The 15,621-nt window shown below is 39.6% G+C and overlaps 1 long non-coding RNA gene across 1 annotated transcript; it reads left to right on the top strand.

The window, feature by feature from the left end:
* The first annotated feature begins 459 nt into the window (after nucleotides 1-459).
* On the top strand, nucleotides 460-13,915 carry LOC143145925 (uncharacterized). The gene is made up of 2 exons (XR_012991806.1): nucleotides 460-588; nucleotides 13,232-13,915. It is a non-coding gene; the product is annotated as an uncharacterized LOC143145925 (long non-coding RNA).
* The last annotated feature ends 1,706 nt before the right edge of the window (nucleotides 13,916-15,621 follow it).

The following is a 15,621-nucleotide window of genomic DNA, read 5'->3' as shown; positions in this document are numbered from 1 at the left end:
CTCCACCACCGCGTCCCCTTCCCTCGTCACCGCACCGAGTTCACTCTCTCTCTCGCTCTCTCTCTCTCCGGACGAGGTGCCCCGTCGTTGGTTTTTCTTCCTCCTCTTTCGTTCCCCGTCCGCTTTCTTCGTCCGGTCTCTCGGTTCGCTATTCTTTCGAGCCCGCGCCCCCCGCTATCGCCGACTTTTATTCGCGGTTCTGCCACCGAAAATCCTTTCCTTTTGTTTCTTTCTGTCCTTTGTTCGTACGTTAGCATGTAAAGCCCGCCGCGGTGCCGCGTTTTTACGGGGCACGATTTTTTGCGGGAGAGATTACGCGCGCACGTGGAGGGAGGGGGTTGGGTGGACGGAGTGGGGGAACTGGTACGCGTAATTGACGCGCAAGCGCGACAATTACGCGCGGAAAGATTGATAATATTTGGTGCGTTCCAAGGGGTTATCATCGTTCTTCGTTGCGAGGTTGCATTCGCGGAGGAAGATGCGTCGAGAGGATTGCTGGAGGATTCTTGGATCTGGTCCGCGAAGTTTTGTTTAAGGTGTTCCGTGCCGCGTGGGGCGTACACGTTCTGAACTTTGGGCTCAAGATATGTACGAAATTCACTGTAATACCTCATTTTGACTGTGAGCAAATACGCAACGTTGCAAATTCAATTTATTGTCGAACGCATCTTAAACTTTTACACCATTGGTCACTAATTATACTTTTCTTCGGTATTATAGATGTTGTAAGTCGTACAATATTTTACTCAGGAACGAAACTAATGTATCTTCAAATTCTACACCATTTTTGTCACTAATTATATGCTTTTTTTTTCTATTATAAATATTGTAAGTCGTACAATATTTACTCAGGAACAAAATTATTAATGGAATTGGTGGAGGCTTAAACTCTAACACCATTTTTTCACTAATTATACATTTCTTCACTATTATACAATAAATATTGTAAGTCGTACAATATTTACTCAGGAACGAAACTAACACATCTTAAACTCTATAACACCATTTTTTTTACTAATTAATTATCCTTTTTTTCGCTATTATAAATATTGTAAGTGGTACAATATTTACTCAGGAACAAAATTAAGGCATCTCAAACTCTATATCATGTTTTCACTAATTATCCTTTTTTTCATTATTATAAATATTGTAACTTTTGGAACTTTTATAATATTTAGAATTTTTGATAGGACGTCGAACTTGGTATGATCAAAGATTTCTTCAATTTTTTACTTACCGAATGTGAGAAATTATTTAAAGGTAATCTCTGGCTTAATTAAACGCTTCAAGGACTGATAAGTAAACGATATTTACTGCGCTATATGTTGCAAGTAGTATGATACGGAATAATCAGCCGCGGGGAATACTATTAATGTATTTGTATAATATTTCGAAGTAGAAATTGAGGAATTTGGATAAGTGAAATATGTATTCACGACTGTGAAACTCGTATGGTAAATGTTGAATGAAAAATTTTCTTTCACTTTCATCTGGATTGTGTCTTCTTTCCTTTGAGTGCTCGATCGTTCGATTTTATGGTCCCTGGTAACCAGTTTCGTAATTAAATACTGTAAGAAAATTTCAGTTTCGAACACAGTTGGAAACGTTGAACAAACTTGCAGTAAACTTCAAAAGATTGTAATTCAATACGGTAAACTAATAATCGGAGCGAGGTGTTCCGAGAAATGGATACTTGGAGGAATTACTCATCGATTTGGTAATCGGATCTACTAAAAATATGGGAGTAAAAGTAAGCTAAGACTAAGAAATAATGCATCGTTGCATTGCCTTCGTTAAATGTTTCACTGTTACACGTGATCGCTCGTAACCACTAGGTGTCGTAACAAATCGTGGCGCAAAAAAAAATCAATTCGATCGTTATTTATTCATCCGACCATTTCTTCAATCGTATCGTAATATTTGCAAGTATAACTTGCATCGTGGTTGCGTTCACGATACTGTAAGATTCATTAAATCGTCTTTATTATTTCTTAATTGCGCGCATAAATTTTACGTGCTTATCAATACGATACCAGCACAGATTATTTCCCCAAGATACTCAGAAAAAGGGGCAAACAATTTACAGACAGAAAAGAGCTGAATCACACCATCGATATGTAAAATTAATCGGAGAAGGAAAACTGAACGATAAATGAATCTTTAAAAAAATATAAAATAACGAATAAATACGGTGGTTTTTGTACGACACAGTTCCTAATTAGCAAAAAATCCACAGAAACGAGCTGTTGTAGTGTAAAAGTGGGCGTGTCGTATCTAACGTGTATCATAGTGGGGAAATGCATAATTTTTTCCTCGGTGCATCGGAACACGAACATCGACAAGCATTTTTTTTATTAAAGATTAACGTTTCGTCGTGCGTGTATTCGTTTTAATCGTTATATCTACAAATTGATCGGTAATTACAGAGTGTCTAATCCAAGCAGTGAAAGGCAGACGGATAAGTATTAAGGATTATGGTACTATTGTATCACATTGCGGTGCAATGGCAGGTTAATCATGACAAAGGTATTGACGAGATCTATTTCCGGTTACTCTGCTGTCGGTATTATGTTCCCGTATACTGCCAGTATCTGACATCAAAGTTAACCGTAAACTGGTGGCGTTTCTAGTACATGATTCGATTGGTACATAAGTAACCTAAGCCGTCACGCATGCGAACAGAACAGAGACTCGTTGAGTACCCATTCCGTTCAATGAGATTCTAATACTCGATGCATTCTTATGCACGACCGGCCATAACTGCAACCGCCTTTAGCTTTTTTATCGATCGATTCGTTTTAATGTTTGATCGCAGTCCTTGACACTTTACGCGGGTTTATTTATTCACCGGAGATTATTGTCTTTTTTTTTTCTTAGTTTCGTCAGCATTGCTCCAATCTTCGACCGGCTGCTCACTTTGCGAGACGTTTACAATATTGTGAACGGAAAAAAGGGAACAATAGGTGTTTCGATTTTGTTCTTCACAATTTGCTACATTATCGTTTATTTTGATTTATATATTTTTGATTTACATATATTTTATTAACATATATTTGATTTATGTATATATAATGAAATGCATTTGATTGCATTTGATTGCATTTGATGCATTGATTCCATATTTGATTTATATATATTTGATTCATATATATTTGATTTACATATATTTGATTTATACATACTTGATTTATATATATTTGATTTATATATAATTATTGTTTCATAATTAATATTCCTTTTGCACTACTTAAGTTGTGTTTAGCAAGATTTGTATATATTTATATATTAGTAAGATTTGTATATATTTATATATTAGTAAGATTTGTATATATTTGATTTATATATAATTATTGTCCCAGTAAATATTCCTTTTGCACTATTTAACTTGTGTTTAGCCACACTTCCAATTCAAATCTTTCCCTCGTATTACTTCCCAATACTAATTCTCAATGTTATTTCTCTACATTTTAACATTTTCGTATTATTAATTTTCCTAAAGTGGTTCGAACGTTTGACCAAAATATCGAGGTCGTTCATTTCAATCACTATAATTTGTTCCTGTGCGAAACAAACAAAACAGAACACCTTTAAACAGCTTTCCTCGATACAGCGTTTATTTATCAATTTAACCCCAAACCCTCTACGCACTATTTATAATACATTCCCATCGCTATATTTTATCACATTCGTCCACCTAATCTACGAAATCCAATATTTGTGCACAGTCACGCATGCAGAGAACTAACGAAACGTAAAACTGGCCGTCGATTAACAATCGATTGGAAAACTTTTACAGCAGGTTCCTCGCATAATTCGTTAATCGCGCGAAATCAGCGTCGTCGTCGGGTCCAGAGGAATTAATTAATTATCCGTGCACGAGATTCTGGCAAATAATGGCCGTGATAATTATCGATACAAAAATAACACGAGATCGATTCTCTATTGTATGATAATATTCGGGGTCGCTAATTAAATTGAAATTGTATCTATGATACGTAGCTGGAAATTATCCAATAACATCACGGAGAGGGGATTGTAACTAATCGAGCGTGATCCCGACCTAAATTAATTTCTTGTCAGCGTTAATGTTTGCAAATTTCGTGCAGCGTAGTTTTTCCGCGGTCCGTGGCACAATATCGTCGGTGCGTGCACGTGTTAAATCGAATCGTAAATTCATTTCGGGTTTTCGTTTCGCGCGGCACACTTTCCAAATTGCATACAAACGCAGAAATATTCGAGTCGAGTGCCCGCATCGTGATTCCTTATCGATTCGTTGTACGTTCCCCCTCCCCCTCCACCCCCTCACCACCTCGTTCCCTTCTTCCTACCTTTTATCTTCCTCTATTTTTTCCCTCCAACTTTTTCCCCGGTTAAATGCTCACCGAGATAGAGCGCGACGTGGCTCTTACGGTCCGGGGGCAAAAATTCTTATCGCCACGTCGCTTATCGTCCGCCAGCTTTCCGGAAAATCTTTCGAAAAATTGCCAAGCTCAGCTTCGTTAACGAATATTCCACCGGGACGAGGCGTTGCAATGTAAACTGCATTTCGTCGAACGGTTCCCGCGATAATAAAATAAGCGATCGCGACGAAAGTCGGATTGAAAATTTATTGGGTGGTTGGGAGAGTCGTTTCGTTTTCCAAAATGGAGAATGTGGAATTTGATAAAATGTTTGTGCATTGTGAAAGAATCCATCGAGAAAGAAACGAAATAACTTTCGGAACAATACATTTCTTTCGTCGAATGCAACGATGCACTTGTCTGCACTTTGCATCGAGATTTTTCACTCGATGGTACACGAGAAAGAACTGAGTAGCTGAGAGTTAATGAAATTCTGTGTAATAATTCAAGGTCAGTAAACAATCAAATGTTTATGCATTCTAAAAAAATCCACAAAGGAAAAAATGAAATAACTTTTGGAACAATCCATTTCTTTCGTCGAATGCAACGATGCACTTGTCTGCACTTTGCATCGAGATTTTTCACTCGATGGTACACGAGAAAGAATTGAATAGCTGAGAGTTAATGAAATTCTGTGTAATAATTCAAGGTCAGTAAACAATAAAATGTTTATGCATTCTAAAAGAATCCACCAAGAAAGAAACGAAATAACTTTCCGAACAACCCATTTCTTTCGTCCAATGCAACGATGCACTTGTCTGCACTTTGTAACGAGATTTTTCACTCGATTGTACACGAGAAAGAACTCACTAGCCGAGAGTTAATGAAATTCTGTGTAATAATTCAAGGTCAGTAAACATTCCACCCTGAACAATTTATTATAAATAAATTCAACCGTGGAGAAATCTTAGCGCGAAATTACGAAACGTTTAATTCTGTAATTGGAACGTGATCGGAAAATGATTTATCTTCCGTTTGTTGTACGAAATTTTCATCTAGACGAAAAGTTTCTCCAATCTCTGTTTAATAGTGCGCGAAGAATAGATAGATTTTTGATTTCTTCTTCGGCTGGGTAACTTTACCGTATCGATTATTCCACTCGAGAGTACACGAAATCGGAAGTTGCATTCCATGGCGAATCAACCACCGTCTGATAGTTATTTCGGATAAATTCTGATCAGTCGGTTCTTTAATAAGGGTTCTCGATAATTTAGTTTCGAGCACGATATACTTCTTCTTGAAACTTTTTAGAAGGCTGATAAAGATATCGAAAGTTTCGTCGTGCCTATATACGGCGGTGTATCGACTGCGCAGTATGTAACAGGCTTATAAAAGTAAACCAAGTTTCCTCGACCCAAAGGGCACTGCTTGCAGAATTCTATTAGGTCGTTCCATAAGTTCGTGCCGCGTTGTGTTTATACTTTTCGCGTTACGTTTTATAAACACAGAGAGGCGTAAGGACTTTGGTTTAGTCCGTGGATTCGAGAACTACAGATCGCGATGTTACGAGAATTTTCAATATTTAATATCAGGTAAAATGAATGAAATGCGTGTCCATTTTCCACGTCTCGTCTTGTACGAGTTCTGGGAAGAGGATAGTGCAACGAGTACAGAAAATAACATTTGTACGTGTAGAAAATGATTTGATCGATTTTGAATGAGAAATTTTAATCTGGAAGATGATCTACGAGATGAATGTTCAATCGAGATGGACGAAGACACAATTTGTAATGTGGTGAACGAAACGAGGAATTTTTCAGTGGAAGAACTGTTGCAAATGCTAAACGTGTCAATATCATGTGTACATAGATATTTGAAGAAAATGAGAATGATGGCAAAGCTGAATGGACGTGTGTTGGCTTTATAGGTAAAATTAGAATATTATTTTATATGGTAAAAAAATAAACGGCAAAGGATTATAGGACGACCTAAAATAATAGGTCGTTAATAATAAAAAATTATTAACTTAGCGATAATCGTATAATTCTTCTGGTACCGGTACACTGTTTCATATTGTTATTTGTACAAATTAATTATCGACTAGAATTACATCGAGTATATTACCAGACTCTGTCACACTAATAGACTATTTGTTAATTATTACTAATCATAGATTTCCATAGATTATTATTACACTATATATTATATTACTTTTTTATATTCTTTTATATTATTTCCATAGATTTCATACATGTTAACAATGAAGTTGCAATCGAGACAATTCGAAACTATCCTCACTGATCGAAGACGACAGTTGCACCATACAAACAAACAAAAAAAATAATTTCTGCAAAGTGTTCGGGTCTTTGGAATTTTTATTATGGAATTTTCCAACGATAAAACAACGTATGCGTTATGCAGTACCATTTCGTCAGCAACGTGCCTCGAAGATCATGTAACCGGTATTCCCATGCCCTGAACGCCATTATACAATTTTACTCTCACGTTAACGGGTGATAGTTGAAATTTCTCGGAATCCTGCGTAACACGATTAACAAAATTGATAGAACACCGGTTTACGTAATGCTCACTGTCCCTATTGGTAACTATTCGTTAAGTTCTGTTTACACTCGAACAAGATCCCAGATGTGAAAACATTGCAAACCTAGGGGTACAATCTGTCTACGTCTCCAGCATCGACAAGCTTTCACGGACCCACATCCTTTGAAGCTTAGAAAGGCTATTATCACAGGAAACTACACAGACGATTCGTTTACGTAAAAGTACTCGTTCTGTTGTGTTTCGATCCGTCATAATACCTTTTCATTAACAGATACTGATAAATAGTTCAATGTTTCGAAACACACACACGTATTTCAACTATTCCTTTTCGCTCGCACCTAACCGGTGACTAAAATTGCATTCGTTTTTCGACGAAGTTCGCAGACATCAAGACTTCGTAACTTCGTCGAAGTTTTTCATTTAAGAACACTTCGAACTTGTGTTCTCACATGGAGTATCGGTTGTTCACTTACAAGTTTTCAATTCCAAACGACTGTTACGCAATTTGGAATATTCCAAGACCCTTTGAGGATGCTCACCAATCCACAAGGTGACACGGTAAAGCTCGCATAATTTGCCAAGGATTCACCCGTGGACACTATTTCCAACACGTTACTTTAAAATCTCCTGATTCGTAAACGAGGCAACGTCGCTACGTAAATTCGATACTTTTTTCTTTGTGCAATCAGTAAAACACCCCCGTGCAGTTTGATCAAACATTTTGACACACTGGAGGAGACCGTAGAGGGATAGTTGGAGAGGCGATGCTTCTCCGAGAAGATTGCAACGTGGTTGTATCCACGTCGTGAGAAATTCAACGCGTTTGAATTCTCGAAGATTGAGAAATGATTCTCGAATGCATCGAAGGGTTCGAAAGTCACGATATCGGGGAATATTTATGAAATCGAGTGGAAACTCGATACGTTCCGGGTACTGTACTTTGCATCGCGTTATTAGCTTCTCGTGTTCTCCTTTAAGAGAATCTTGGCATACCCCACCGAACGATTAGGCGGAGAAACGAAGGTAAAGAGTTTCACGGTGGATTCGAAGTTCTCATTCCGGGCGCCTCGTATCGCATAAAGAACAAACACAGCCCCGACTCGTTACCAAACTAAACAAAGATCCAACCAGAAGAGACGAATCTGAATCCGAATCCGAGACCAAAGAACGAAGAAAGAAGCTTAAGAACGTTAGTTCTTACGTAATCATGGCCCCCGCGTTGCCTGATCCCGAGCTTTGAAGTTTCTACGCTGCCTCTTTGTCGAGAATTGGTCTTAATGGGTGAATATTAACGAGGAAGGTAAATGACGGTCCGTGATATTAAAGTTAGGTAGACATTAAACTCGACTGGTTCGTCGTTATTCCTATATAAGATGAAAGGAAGAGGGGTCCGTGGATAGAAGATGTTACCGGTTTACCGTTGCTACGCTCGTTGTTATTACCATCTCGTGACACTGGAACGGCTGAGAAATTGAGTGTCTTAATCACAGCGTTCTCTATTGCAAAACGTGTGTCGGGGGACGTTCTTTCATCACGCACGACCGGGAAGTATTTGAAACGTTTCCCGCCATTTTACGTTTTTATCGTACCGACACGCAAATTAAAGTCTCTTGTCCGAGATCTCCGATTAGAGGCTTCGAGATGTAAAAATATCTGTTGCTTGGGGTTACTTTCTCTATACCGAATCATTTTCACTTTTATGATATGTTTGTATCTTTGCGCGAGGAATAGAATGTTGTTTGTAAGTATCAGGTGCCACAGAAGAGGCGGAGCTAAGAGAGAGTGGTGGTGGGAGTGAAAAGTGTGGTGGGGGAAGCCTTGAGCGGCCAATACTTTCTGCCTCGACTTACACGTACAGTTAGTTGAGCTTTCGAAGCTTTAGATTGTTTCGATGTACAACGATTTTGAAAATTATAATTGTATCATTAAAGTTGGATCAATATTACTCTCTTGATGGGAATCTTTGACGTTCAACGATACGATTTTTAGTTTATCGATACAAAGTACAGAATAGGACAACATTGTGAGTGTCTATAGGTCCAAAATCAAACAGAATGTGTGGATTTAAGAGGGATAGAGTGATGGTGGGAGTGAGAGGTGTGGTGGGGGAAGCCTTGAGCGGCCAATACTTTCTGCCCCGACTTACACGTACAGTTAGTTGAGTTTTCGATGCTTTAGATTGTTCCGATTAAAATTCCAATTCTGTCATTGAAGTTGGATCAATATTACTCCCTTCATGGGGATCTATGACGTTCGACGATACGATTTTTAGCTTATCGATACAAAGTACAGAATAGAACAACATTGTGAATGTCTATAGGTCTGAAATCAAACAAAATGGGCGGAGCTAAGAGGAATATAGTGATGATGGGAGTGAGAGGTGTGGTGGGGGAAGCCTCGAGCGGCCAATACTTTCTGCCCCGACTTACACGTACAGTTACAGCTCGATTGTCTCTAATTTTAAATTATTTTCACCCGTGACAACACTAACAAACCAATATAACCGATGTCTATCTCACCGATGCAAAATAGAATTAAAGATAAAAAAAATAAAAACCTGAAGAATCAAAATTACTTACTAAATTTTGCATCTGCAACTAACTGCTCGTTTCTGGTTAAACGAACCCAAACAGACTTCGGTATCTTTCGAATAAATCGCTCGAAAATCGTTCGATAATTTATAACACTTTCTCCAAGAAGGGTACAAATATTCTTCTTCGCTACAGATGTTCGTTGGCTTAGGTCAAGGATCGACGATCCCCTGGCAAATGTTTGAAAACTCCACGGGTGTATATTTGTGCCTTTTCCTTCGCATCTGTTTATGCCTGGCATGTAAAGGCTCGCAGGCTCGTTGTCTCATCCTGCGCTGTTGCTCTTTACGTCGGTTTCCACGGGCCAATTCAGAAGTCCACGGAAACGACAGGAAACTGTGTATTGTCGTGCCGGATGCTTCGAGACTTCCGACACTTCCTTTGTCTCTACTCTTCTACGCGGCGGTATAGAAATCTACAGCAGCCGGAGAATAGGGGAACAGGTTACGGTTACGAGGTAAACGGTAAAATTTGCTGCCTTTATTGCCGCAAGGAAACGATACTATAACTGTTAACGTACTGGGACCAAGGGGAAGGGGCGTGGCGGAGAAAACTTAGGACGATTTGTATTTTCTATGTTAATGCAAAGACATAAACTACACCCGACACTAGACACGGCGCTCTTCTCGGTTTGCTGCCGAGGGAGGAACAGCTGTGGCCAATGTTTAGCTCGATTACTCGGAGTGTAAGTTGCCATTGACGTTTCTGTACAAAAGACGTACGTGTCGCATCATTTTTCGTAACATCTATACGATTATAATTTTCGTTCTTTTATCGCTAACAAGTGATGTCAATTAGATTTCGTGTCACGATACTCGAAAGTTTGCGAGAAATAAATTCATTTTGTTAACGTAGGTGTTATAAAATGAATTAAAAGTATACTTTTCAATCGAAAGAGTATATTTTTAACGAAAAATATCTTTTTTGATTAGTCTACATTTTTCTTTTATGTTGCTTGTCTACCTTCTGTGTAGCTTGGAGATTTTCATTTATAATGTTCTTTATCACTAACAAGTACGTCAATTAGATTTTATGTCACGATAGTCGAAAGTTTGTGAGAAACAAATTTTGTTAACGTAGGTGTTCCGAAATTAATAAAAAGTATACTTTTCAATCGAAAGAGTATATTATCAATGAAAAATATCTTTTTCTATCAGTCTACATTTTTCTTTTCTATCATTTGTCTGACTTCCGTATAGCTTGGAGATCTTCATCGCTGAAAATTTTTTGAAATTTTAATCGACCTCGTGCATAATATTGGAAACTCCGTACGAAAGTTGTGTGTAACAATTATCGTCCGATTCAACGTCGACGATTCCTTGCCAAAATAGGCGAACCGTGTTTTCCATCGCGTCTGCAATTTATCTCAATCAACCTCGGTTAAACGAGGCGAAGGACGCTACTGAATCACGATTTCCGGGATTCCATCTATTATCTTTTTTTTACACAGTCGGGAAGCAAGAAACGGTCAAATGGACCGTATTGTGCGTCACGTTCGTTACCAAAATCGGTACGCTTATCGGGGGAGGAGAAGAAAACGAAAAAGAAAAAAAAAGGAATGCGGTAAGGGGAAAGGGAAACGTGAAACGAGACGAAATCGATGAGAAACAAGTCTCACAGTGGGACAAGGATTTTCTTTAATCTTTATCGCGCGTTTCGGCTTCCATCGGCTTAGAAATTCATCTTGACTGCACAGTGTTCGCCCCAGCCTCTTCAATTTGCATCGTCTTTATTCTAACTTCCGACCGCGTAATATTATCTAGCAGCGTGGCTCGCTAAACTTTTTATACGTTTACGAGATTAAACTTCGGCCCCATGGGTACAAGGAACCCGTACGTACTTTCATTCTATTTCTCCTCTGCTACACCCCGCTCTAACCCACCCTCCACCCTCCCTCGCCCCAGTCTTTCTCCTTCTTCGGCATAAGCGTAGTTTTCACGTAGTTGGTTACTCGAACGAGGTACTTAGTATAAGCACGACAGAGCAAATTCTCGGGTCGCAACTCGGCAAACTTGCACTTTTCTAATATGAAGAGCATGATGACCGCTAGCGCCGGAAGCGATGCAATTTTTACCGAGGTGCTCGCCGGGGATTCGGTTTAGTGTCGCGCGGTGACGTTTACCTGTTGAGTTTATAATTAATCCTGGTGCGTTCCTCGGGTCCTTCTCGACCCGAATATACTCATCGTAACGTTTATCTCTTGAGTTTCTAATAGAGTTTGGAGCGTTCCTCGGGTCCTTTTCGACCCGAATATACTCATTGTGACGTTTACCTTTTGAGTTTATAATTATTTCTAGAGCTCTTCTCGGGTCCTCTTCGACCCGAATATACTCATTGTAACATTTACTTATTGAGTTTGTAATTATTTCTAGAGCTCTCCTCGGGTCCTTTTCGACCCGAATATACTCATTGTAACGTTTACTTATTGAGTTTGTAATTATTTCTAGAGCTCTTCTCGGGTCCTTCTCGACCCGAATATACTTATCGTAACGTTTATCTCTTGAGTTTCTAATAAAGTGTGGGGCGTTCCTCGGGTCCTTTTCGACCTGAATATACTCATTGTAACGTTTACTTATTGAGTTTGTAATTATTTCTAGAGCTCTTCTCGGGTTCTCTTCGACCCAAATATACTCATTGTAACGTTTACTTATTGAGTTTGTAATTATTTCTAGAGCTCTTCTCGGGTCCTCTTCGACCCAAATATACTCATTGTGACGTTTACTTCTTCAATTTCTAATGAATTCTAGAGCTTTCCTCGGGTCCTTTTGGACCCAAATATACTTTCTGTAACGTTTACCTATTGAGTTTCTAATTAATTCTAGAGCTTTCCTCGGATCCTTTTCGACCCGAATATTCTCATTGTAACGTTTACCTCTTGAGTTTCTAATTAATTTTAAAGCTTTCCTCGGGTCCTTTTGGACCCGAATATACTTATTATAACATTTACCCATTGAGTTTCTAATTAAGTTTGAAATGTTCCTCGGGTCCTTCTCGACCCGATACTCATTCTGACATTTACCTATTGAATTTCTAATTAATTGTAGAGTGTCCCTCGGGTCCTTTTCGACCCAAATATATTCTCTTTCCACAATAAAAAAATATTAAAGAATGCTCCTGTATTTCCTCAGCCCTCTCGTTGTATTGTAAAATTAAATGAACGAGTTCCACACATTCGGGACATTTTTTAACAAATACCTTGAGGGTACAATCGAACGGAAAAACGCATTAAGGTTAATTGCGGCTATAAAATCGCATTCCAGAAGCTTCATCGATACCTCTGCCGGATCGTCGATGTTCCGGTGATACGACCGAGTAGAGAAACATAGAAGACAGTTTATCTACTTCGTGTTTGCCAAATTGGTCCTTGTTTCTAATCAGTTTCGACAATTCGCAAAAATTTAATCCATCACCGACAATTCTATTAAAATCAATATACTAGGACTCGGTACTAGCTGAATCTAGATAAATCTATCCTAAGATTCGTCCTCTTTCGAATTTAGTATTCACTAAATTCACCTAACGACACTTTTACTTTCATTTTTCCACCATTTTCTTTCCCAGACCCTTTACACCTCTCCAAAATCGCAACATAGTTAAGTTCGGTATTCTAACCAGCAGTCTCCACCGATGTCGAGTCGTCCGATTTATCTACGCTCGACGATGCATTTTTCTCTGTTTTCTCTCTCTCTCTCTCTCTCTCTCTCTCTCTCTCTTAAACGCGTTCTTTGTTCCATCTAGGGGGAACCGAAAGGACTTTGAAGTTGCACGAGGGGTTCTCGTTGAAATTCACTCGGGTCGGGTACCTACCGTGGTCCCCCGAGCAGCGAGTCGAAAGTCTTCGTAGCGGAGAAAAACGGGCGTGGGAGAGGCCTCGTAGCTAACCTAATTCCGGAGATAAATGCTAAGTAGAGGCAGAGATTTCTGAGATACGGGGGACCGAACCCCGACGACGACGACGACGACGACGACGACGACGACGACGCAGCAGCAGCAGCCTTAACACGAGGGGATGTCTGCGTCGTCTTGCTGGAATTTCACGCCCGGCAAATTCTTGTGCATGCACGGCGAGTTCGTGTTCGTGATACCGGGTGCACCTTTCCGTGCATTTATCCGAGGGATGGTGGACCTTGTGGAAGGAACTAACTCGGTAGGGAGGAAGAGCACGGGGGTCGAGGTGGAGGGCAGCTTGTTCTGCTCGGCGACACCCGTTGCGTTGCATCGGTATCTGCGCGTAACTTCGTTCTGGGTCAGTCATTCGTGGAATGCGTGCTAACTCGTTGGATGCAGTTTGATGGTAACATGGAAATTACTGGAGGGGTGAAATTGAGCGAATCGAAGGGCTGGAGAATAGCACGAGTACGGATCATCCAGTGCGAGATATTTGAGAAAAGAATTTTTCCCTGTTATTGAACCTAAGGATATAGGGTGGTTTTCTTTTTTGTACTGTGCTTGGTTCTAAGGTGTACTTCTATGTATTTTACAGGTAGAGGGAGGGTAGGATATAGAGTGGTTGTTTTGTACTGTTCTTGGTGTACTTTAGACTGTACACTCTAAGGTGTACTTTTAAGTATTTTATAAATAGAGGGGGTTACGTGGGAGAGTAAGATTCTTTTTATCTAAATAAAGAAAATAGATATGGAGGAGTGGAATATAGTGAATCGAAGGGCTGAAGAGCAATGCAAGTCTAAATACTGCAGTGTGAGGTATTTAGGAAAGCAACTTTTTGCAGTTCCTTAAGCCCTATTGAACTTAAGGAACGAAACACGGATATATGGTGATTTTTTTTGTACTGTTTTTGGTTCTAAGGTGTACTTCTAAGTATTTTACAGCTAGAGTGTTTTTTTTTTGTACTGTTCTTGGTTTTAAAGTGTACTTCTAAGTATTTCACAAATAGAGGGGGTTTTGTGGGAGGGTAAGATTCTTTAATCTAAATAAAGAAAATAGATATGGAGGAGTGGAATATAGTGAATCAAAAGGTTGAAGAGCATTCCAAGTCCAAATACTGCAGTGTGAGATATTTGAGAAAACAACTTTTTGCAATCATTGAACTCAGGGAACGAAACATGGATATAGGATGATTTTTTTGTACTGTTCTTGTTTCTAAGGTATACTTCTAGGGTTACAATAAAATAATCAGATTCTATTTAATTTTAATCCATCCTTTTCTCATCTATAAAATTTATGATATCTATATATATAAGTTGTTTGGAAATTCATTTTATTTTTTTTTTTAACGAAAATAAAACACAATTTTTTTAGACTGTGTAAACATTTTATTAAATTACACATTCCCCATTTTGGAAAACGAAATGACTTTCCAAACAACCCAATCTTCTCGAACAAACACCCCCCACCCAATGATTCAATTCCCACAAACTTCCACCATCGACTGTACACTCAAATAATTCGTTTCTTTGAAAAAATCGGCCGGAACAATGTTCCTCGCGGAATGTACGATCGGTTTACGGTTTCACGCGGTTTTTCAACAAGCAACCTAATTCGATTTCGGTATTACGCGCCGCGTGTCCGTTCGCGAAATTTCTTCCACTGTATATACACATACACACACGTATGTATATATATATTTTTTTTTCCACGAAAAACTCCATCCCGTGGAACGATTTCCTTTTTTCTTTTTTTTTTCCCCCCGGTGCCCTCGTTCGACCAGTATTTCAACGGCGTTGCGCGACAGCCTATTGTTCTCCGGCACTGGTCAATCATCCAGTAGTTTGCGGGCCAACTATACAGGTGGAAACACACGCACTTCCGCGTGGGTGTATATTATACATATAAATGATGCATGTGGGGTCACGGTTGGGTGGAAGGAGGGGGGTGGTCAACTGGGAGGGTGTACACGCACGCGAGCGCGCATATGCGCACGTACACGCGTAGACGTGCTTGCCAGCGTGCGTGCGTGCGTGCGTGCGTGCGTGCGTGCACGCGCGCGCCTATATTATTCCGTCGGCCAACAAAAGCGGCGGTGGCACCGCATTTATCTGGCCAACCGTGAATGCAAATTTAGTTGCGGCCATCGCGGTGGACCGATAAATTCTTTCACCGCGACACGCTGGTCGGGTACACGCAAGTGGAATCGACGGCTCCGTACTCGATTACACAATAACGGTAAA

Source organism: Ptiloglossa arizonensis, chromosome 4, assembly GCF_051014685.1.
Source record: "Ptiloglossa arizonensis isolate GNS036 chromosome 4, iyPtiAriz1_principal, whole genome shotgun sequence".
Classification (NCBI taxonomy): Eukaryota; Metazoa; Arthropoda; class Insecta; order Hymenoptera; family Colletidae; genus Ptiloglossa; species Ptiloglossa arizonensis.
Note: the sequence above shows the minus strand (reverse complement) of the source record. Positions and strands in the feature narration are given on the sequence as shown.